Genomic DNA, 8,692 nt, shown 5'->3' on the forward strand with positions numbered 1-8,692 from the left:
TTTTCCAAGAAACCTCAGATTTCCATGGTACATTACAAATACACATAGTGCGCTTCTACCCCTTAGAAATGATGATTCAAGTGAATTGGTTCACAGTTTGGGATAAAAATGAATCTTTGGACTTTTCCCTATTACCAGATCAGGGTGAAGCAATGGCCCATACTTCACCTTTAGCCAATTTTGTACTAGTTGGGAAATCAAAAGTTTCACTATACAATCTCCCCTGGTAAATACTTGGAGGAATTGCAACACACTTTAGCGTACTTAGAAATGTTCTTTTTCCTGTCCATATTTTTCAAAGCTATATTTGCATGGTGGGCGCCTTTGGAAATTTTAAAATACATTCCGTGAGTGAAGAGAAATGCAGACATGTTCTCAGAGCTGATCATTTTCCTTACAGATCTCATGCTCGCTCTGGCCATAGTTGTTACCCTCTATGTGCTTTACTTAATCGCAGCCACAGGTATTTTTGTCTCTGTCATTTTCTATCTTTTGAAAGGGGAGATGGAAAAAAAGTATGACTTTGACAAGGGCAGAATGTGGGTGCCGGATTCTGGCAATGCCACTGAGAAGCCACTTCCAAGCAACATAGAGAAAGTCGGCCCCAGGATGCTTCCTGCCTATTTTCCAGCTGAGAGAGAGAAGGGACCTTCCTGCCCCAAGAGAAGCAGTCTCTCTTCTAAAGAGCAAAGAGCTCTGTGGCAGAAGAGCCCAGCAAAAATTTGGCCAGAACACAGTCCACAGCCAACCAAGAGGTATTTTTTAAGGTGAGTTTGTAAAATGTTCAGTTTAATTCTCCTTTTTTATGAGTGAGATAGTATAAGTAGCATGAATTCTTGAGGTGAGAGGAGAACAAACATATTCTTTTTTATCTCTGCCTTCCATTTTTCAAAACTGGAGTGGAAAGCCTCTATAAGTACTACAAACACAGTTTCTGGGTTCAGTTGAGGATCTCATCTATTTTGCAAACCAAGGGAGTCTTGCCTGTGCTATTTTATTTCCCAAGTATTGATCAAAAGGCAAAAATTGAAACTTTAGTTTCAATCTTCTCTAGCAGTTTGGTTAAAAGGTTTGGAAGAGGAGACAGTTAGAAAAGATGGATGTGTTGGTCATTTGTGCGTTTTCCCACTAGACTCCGAGTGGCTATAGTAATCCATAGTCGTTCTCAAGTGGACAGTGAATTTTCAGAACAGTCCTGGGAAGACAATGGTTGAGCATGTAGAAGGGAGACCTAGTCTCTTTTTGGTTTGGTGTCTGCAAACACTGGATTTTATAGAGAACATTTCAGTGTGGTCTTAATGACATCTCAAACAATAAAACCAGGCTTGTTTGGAATTACCTGGCTCTTTGTTCTATTTCACAACTTTTGTTCAGTGGAATCAAATGCATTCATTTTGTCTTTTTTTTTTTTTTCTTGTCGAATGAATGGCTACTCTAGGTTCCTTGCATCTGGATTTTATGGTATAAGTCCACATATTTTATGGCATATACATATGTTTTTGGTTGCAAAAGACTGGAGTTTACTGATTCAGTTTTATCAGTTGTGATTATGACGTCTCAAATTCAAGCCCTGGTCTTCATAATTCATTCCCATTACCTCATGGCATCTTCTAGACTCTTGACATCTTAAAGGCATTTCTTCCTCATAAGTTGAAAAATCACTTTCATCTGTATGTAAAGCAGCACTTCAAAATGAACGCCTTACAAAAAATAGTAAAATCATACTCACTAATTTTAAAAAATAATTTAGTCCTAAAGATAATAAACGCTTACCCTACTGAAAAACAATGAGTTAGGTATGATGTGACCAATGTTTTACTCATGGTGTTTGTTGAACAATAGCTTCTCCACAGGGAGGAAAAAGGTTAGATTTTGTTGTTGAACAGGTAGAGAGTGTAGTAGGGGATTTAAAAATCTTTTCTATTACATAGTTTCCAAATTTACATGCACACATCAAAGGGAGGGACCTGTCTGGGGTGCTATATGTTAAACTACCGCCCCAACTGCAGACCACTTTCATGGCTTTACAATTATGGAAGCACTGTTTATGGAATTTTTTTTTTCAATTCTAATAAAACTTGACTACCCTGCAAATACCGTGAAACAAGTACACAGAGTACTTTCTGTCTTTAAATCTTGACACTAATTTACTTCACAACATATCTAGAGAAGAGGGATGGTTAGTCCATTTTGATTCAGAGGAGGCAGAAGAATAAGTCCTGAATATGAGGCATTGCCCGAGGCCAGGTATCCTAAGGAGTAACTAAGGCGCAGGCTAAGGAAGAGGAACATTTGAAAGGGGACAAGGGACGTGATGTGTGAGCACTGGACATGATAAAACCAAAGGGCACTGAGGCAAACATTCAATCTGCCCTTGCATAAGATTAGGATACCTAAAAAATAAAATTGCCCACAGTCAGCTGTGCTAACAATTAGGGGTAATGGGGCCATGGATGTCCCCACTGAAGATCTCTCTCTCTCTCTCTCTCTCTCTCTCTCTCTCTCTCTCGTGTGTGTGTGTGTGTGTGTGTGTGTGTGGCTTTTTTTTTTTTTCCATTTGTCCCAGAATTCTCTTCTTTCCAGTGTGTCCCTAATATAGAAGATTAGAGCCAATGGTAATAATCTGATTTTTTTTAAAAAAGGAAACGAAAATGCTTTACATTTTGAACATCTTTTGAGGCTGGCCCTCAACCTCCACCACACTCTTGTTTTATATCCATCTTCCATATACACCCTTTCCCTGGAAGGCATCTAAGTTTATACCACCTTCCTGGCACCTCTGCTCCCATTGAGGTCCTTTTTCCATTCAAATCTATGGCTGTTCCTCAGCCTCTATGAGAGTTCCAGAAACATAGGTCTAGTTCTGCTAAATTCTAAATTCAGTTGGGTGAAGATTCATTTCTAGGACTTCTTATTTACCACTGATTTAACCAGGGATACTTTTGATGCTATTTACATACTATTGCAGTACAATGATCAATTCAAAAGACCTTGGGAGTCATTCAGTACATGTCTCATCCAATTAAGAAATAGCTCTCCCTGAAAGATATCTGTCCAAGCTCTGCTGAAGTATTCTGCAGGAATTTCTTACCCCACAAGGCAGCCTGTCGTTAAAAAGTTCTTTATTATATCCAATAAAAATGTGAATCCCCACATCTCCTGTCTCTTTGTACTATTTTTGCTGTTAAGCAATCCAGAAAACAGTTGAGTGAATACAATGATTTCACTGGAATCACAAATTCTAAGGAAAAAAAGACAAGCTTCTCCTCTTATGACTGTTCCATTTCCTATTCAAAGCATTGGACAATGTTGTCTTTTTCAGTATCAATAAGACCCATTAAAATCATAATGGTAAGATAAATCTGGAGTTTATTGTGTACTTTGGTAGAGGATTTCTTAATTTGTCTCTTCTGACTTCTTGTACGTATTTGTTAATCAGGAATTTTGAAATTCATTCCTTCAAAGCTTCCTCAAAACTGGGAACATTGCCAATTTTCACTGAAGAACAACATTTTATTAGTGCATTCATAACTATTAAAAAGTAATTCTAACGCACTGACCTAATTTCACAGCACATCAAAAATTTAATTCAACCCCAAATGACTCTCACAGATGTCCAATAATTTGCCAGTGAATGTTGTTATTTGGAAGGTCAGATGAATCTGAACATTTTGGAAAATTGTCAATTTTGTCGATACAATTTTTTATTGTGTGTGTGTGAATACAGAAACAGCAATACTTGGAGTAACAAGATATGCTAATCTGTACTTAATGAAGCCCCTTTTATTAAAGGTAACTGAGAGTGGAGAAAATTGGGTAAAACCCCATCATCCCTTTTCTGGTGGCAGTGAGATCATCTAAAGGAGAATCGGCTGGAGAAGGGGTGTTCCTATGGCCAGGATCCCAGAGGCTTTGTTACTTGGTTTGGCTAGAAGCCAAAGATTTTCTAGTTTTGTGGATGGTTGAGGTGAAAGCAAGATCTCAGAAGACAAGGAGAGAGTTCAAGTTCAAGAACGCATAACTACATTCCCCTTTTTTGTTTGTTTCTGCTTCTGGTGATATTGTTAACAGTATATAAGCTTTTTGGCTTAGGAGTTCCATTAGGATCTTAACTATGCCATTTACTGGCAATGTGTTTGCGTTAACTCAGTATCTCTCTAGGCCTTTGTTTCCCCATCTGAAAGTAAGGGCATGAGGCTGTAAGGCTCCTTAAAGTCTACAATACTGTAAACTTTAACAAATGAAATGAATTTAAAAATATGAAGCCTGCTTAGCCAAGATGGCAATTTACACAGGATCTCTAAGTATCTCCTAAGATACTTTGCTAATACCTGGAGGATGCTTGAGATACAGGAGCAGCCAAGGAATAAGCTGACAGTTTTCAGGACCATTTACAAGATTGAGGAAGAAACTTATAGATTAAATTTTTGTGGGGACCCAATATTTATTTCCATGTACCTCTTTTGCCCTTGCTCACGATTACTGTGTGACATCCACACCAACATCCTTCAGGGATGCATTACCCAATAGTTCATACAATCTGTCCAAACTTCTAAACCTATCTATCTATTTTGTACTCAGTATTGATCCCTTAAATTACTTTTCCTTTAGGATCTCAATTCATTAATCAAGAAAGTGAACATACAGTACAAATAACATTAATAGCCACTCCTGGGTTAATATCTTATTATTTGAAGGTTATGTTGAGAAGCTGCTCTATGCAACTTACTAAAGAAAAAAAAAGTGAAACAATACTTAGACTTTGACTTCAAAGGAGCTCCCATTATGTTTCAATTTGAAAGGATCCAGGAGCTACAAATAAATTAGGGACCTCAGGCAAAGTAATTGAGTAGTTAAGCAAATAAAATACAATACTTTTTCAAAAATTAGAGTTTCAATAAAACTCCAGAATTTGCCAATTTTAATTTTATTCATTCTTAATATCATGTGTTTTGAATGAGAAAATTAATCCAGGCTGTCCAATTGATTTGCATTGCAAATCATCTTTTGTGCCTTAGAAGACAGATTTTACTAAAGGCAAATGGATGGTTTGGCAGTGATTTCTTGGATATAACACCAAAAGCATAGGCAAAAAAAAAAAAAGTAAAAATAGCTAAATTGGACTACCTCAAAATGAAGAACTTCTGTGCATCCAAGGATACAATCAATAGAAGAGAGAGAAGGCAACTCACAGAATGGAAGAAAATATCTGCAAATCATGTATTTGACAAGGGGCTCATATCCAAAATATATAAAAAAACTCCTATAACGCAACAAAAACAACAAAAATGAAAAACCAGACTAAAGAATAACAGAAGACTTGAATAGGCAGTTTCCTCCAAAAATAAGCAAATGGCCAAAATGCACATAAAAAGACTCTCCGTATCATTAATCGTTAGGGAATACAAATCAAAACCACATTGAATTATATCACCTTATAACAATTAGAATGGCTACAAAATTAAAAACAAACAAACAAAAGTAAAACAATGAGTGTTGGCAAGGATGTAGAAAAATTGGAACACTTGTATACTGTTAGTGGGCATATAGAATGATGTAACCACTGTGGAAAACAGTATGATTCCTCAAAAAATTACCATATGATATAGCAATTTTACTTCTTGGTATATACCCCAAAGAATTTAAAGCAGAGTTTTGAAGAGATATTTGTTCACTCCTGTTCATGGCAGTATTAGTCACAATAGCCAATGAGTGGAAGTAACTCAAGTGTCCATAGACAGGTGAATAGACAAAATATTATGTATTTATTCCACGGAATATTGTTCAGCCCTGAAAAGAAATTTCACTCATGCAATAACATGGATGAATTTTGAGGATATTAAAGAAGCCTTTTTCTATAAAATATGCTAATTATAAAAGCCATGAACAGTCATGAAAAGATATATACTTCCAAGTAATTCCTTTTATATGTAGTAGCCATAGTTGTCAAATTTATAGAGACAGAAAGTAGAATGGTGGTATCCAGGGGTTGGGGAGACAGGGTATGGGGATTTTATTTTGTTTTATATATACATGGATTTACTTTTCATGGTGAAAAGAAAAATAGACATAGATGGTGGTGATGGTATCACAACAATGGGAATATACTTAGTGCCACTAAATTTGTGCATTAAAAATAGTTAGATGGAATTTAAAAAAAAAAGAAAACTACAGAGCTGGTAGTGCAGCTCAGTGGTATAGCACTTGCTCATAGCATCACAAGAAAAATATTTAACTTAAACTAAAAAAAGAAATAACAATAATAAAAACAAAAGCAATAAGGAGTAGAAAAAAATAGATGGAAATCAAAAGCCAAATGTTCTCTCTGATATACTAATACAATCAGTGTGGGGTGGAGGAGAAGTGAAGAAGAGAAGTTAACTGGATTAGACAAGGGAATGAAGGGAAGGGAGGGGAGATAGGAATAGAAAGGCAGTAGAATTAATTGGACATAATTTTCCTATGCTCATATATGAATGCACTGCGGATGTAACGCCATATCATGTACAATGGCAAGAATGGGAAGTTATATTCCATGTATGTCTAATATGTCAAAATGCACTCTAATGTCATGTATATCTAAAAAGAGCAATTTTTTTTTAAAAAAGATACTCTTACAGGAAAGAGGTGAAATAAATTTTGAGTAGGTAACCCAGAGATGCTGCCAAACTTCTTATCTTTCAATAGACATTCATCTTATCTTCTTGGGGATGGCTGTTACCCCTGTAATTCAGGACATCACTAGAACTTAAACATTGTGAAGGACACCAACTACAAGAAGACCATCTTATTGCATCTTGAGTGACAGCCAGTGGGCCCCCCCTCAAAAAAAAAGAAGAAGAAAAACTCAGATGGTTCATTTTTATTATGTAAATTTGAATATAACTGAAAAAAATAATAAAGTAAATGAATTATAATCCTGGTAAAAGTTTCTAAATCAATATACAGAATAATGAACAAATTATACTTTTTTATTAGTTTTGTTTTGCCTGATTATAAAACCAGAATACAGAGGATGATGTTCTTTGTGGGACATTTTGTATAAGAAAACTTTCCAGATTGACATTTTGAAAAATCACATAAAACATATATACTCACTTTCAACCTTAATTGCACAGCTAAATCACCCAGAGAGCTTTTAAAAACAATCATCCTTTGGTTTGGGGTGAGTCTCTAACATAGGGATTTTGCAAACATCCCCAGGTGGTTGTTATGTGAAGGCAGAATTAAAAATCACTACGCCAGGCTTTCCACCATTGAATTATCTTTATTAGACTATGATAGTTTGACTTGTTCTTGACACTAATAATCATATAGGGTCCCCACTGATAAACCAGGTTTTCATAACAAAGTATTCAATATCAGTAAGCTTCACTATGGAAATCCTACAAATAAGTGCTATAGGTTTTTAGGTAGATTGATAACAGAATTTAATACCACATTTATTAGATTTGCTTTTAGTCTTGAGCTACATGAGTCAATAATTCACTTGATGTTCCAACACATTTAATTCTTAAGAAAGTCATTCAAATACTCTTAAGAAAATACAGCAATAAACTAAAGGCTTCACCAAAGACATCTATTGAGAGAGACCAAAATGAGGACAACAGAAAAATGTTGTAGAATGTTTGCTACCATGTGGCTGTTCTGGGAGGCTCCCCAGCTAGGTGACACCATATTCCAGAGGTTTGGTTTCATTATTTCCTTTGAACATGAAGTCATCATGCTCTAGATTTTGGATTTAGGCTAAACATGGTGAGTCTTGGACCTAAGCTGAAGATTGGACCCATGACTTGTCCATAGGGCATAATTTTCTCATGGTGATGTACGAATGAATGGAGGACAAGAAGGACAGAAGGACACTTGTGTTGACTTTCAAAGGATAGGCTTGGAGTTAGCGCATTATCACTTTGCATATCAATTTAAATAAGAATTTAATTTATGCTTCGTATATGATTTATATGCAATATCTGAATTTTGTGCATTAAACAAAACTTCCTGGTATAGAACTTTCTACTTTTGGTGTTGTGTTGGTGCTCAAAAACTTTTGGGTTTTGGAGTATTACTGATTTCAGATTTTCAGATTAGGGATGTTGGACCCACCATAACATGTGGAATGCTCATTGCCAAAGTGTTTCAGGTTTTCAACTCTTCATGTTCTTTGCAAAGTGACCCTCTGGCCAAAGAGAGTCACATGGCTGAGCCCAATATCAGTGACATAAAGAAGAGCACTCCTGGGCTTGGGATGTGACTCAGCAATAGAACACTTGCCTTGCACGTGCGAGACCCTGGGTTCGATCCTCAGCACCACATAAAAATCAATAAGTGAAATAAAGGTATTGTGTCCAACTACAACTAAAAAATAAATATTTTTTTTCTTTTTTTTATTGGTTGTTCAAAACATTACAAAGATCTTGACATATCATATTTCATACATTTGATTCAAGTGGGTTTTGAACTCCCAATTTTACCCCAAATACAGATTGCAGAATCACGTCGGTTACACATCCACATTTTTACATAATGCCCTATTAGTAACTGTTGTATTCTGCTACCTTTCCTATCCTCTACTATCTCCCCTCCCCTCCCCTCCCATCTTCTCTCTCTACCCCATCTACTGTAATTCATTTCTCTCCTTGTTTATTTTCCCATTCCCCTCACAACCTCTTATATGTAATTTTGTATAACAATG

The 8,692-nt window shown here is 36.1% G+C and overlaps 1 protein-coding gene across 2 annotated transcripts in view; it reads left to right on the plus strand.

Moving 5' to 3' along the window:
* Nucleotides 1–233: 233 nt before the first annotated feature.
* Ankef1 (ankyrin repeat and EF-hand domain containing 1) overlaps nt 234–8,692 on the plus strand; it is a 79,030-nt gene continuing 70,571 nt past the window's right edge. For both annotated transcript variants that reach the window (XM_015482868.2, XM_048811311.1), the window contains exon 1: nt 234–767. The gene's annotated coding sequence lies outside the window, so the exon portion shown is untranslated. The remainder of the gene's footprint in view (nt 768–8,692) is intronic.

Source organism: Marmota marmota, unplaced genomic scaffold, assembly GCF_001458135.2.
Source record: "Marmota marmota marmota unplaced genomic scaffold, marMar, whole genome shotgun sequence".
Lineage (NCBI taxonomy): Eukaryota > Metazoa > Chordata > Mammalia > Rodentia > Sciuridae > Marmota > Marmota marmota.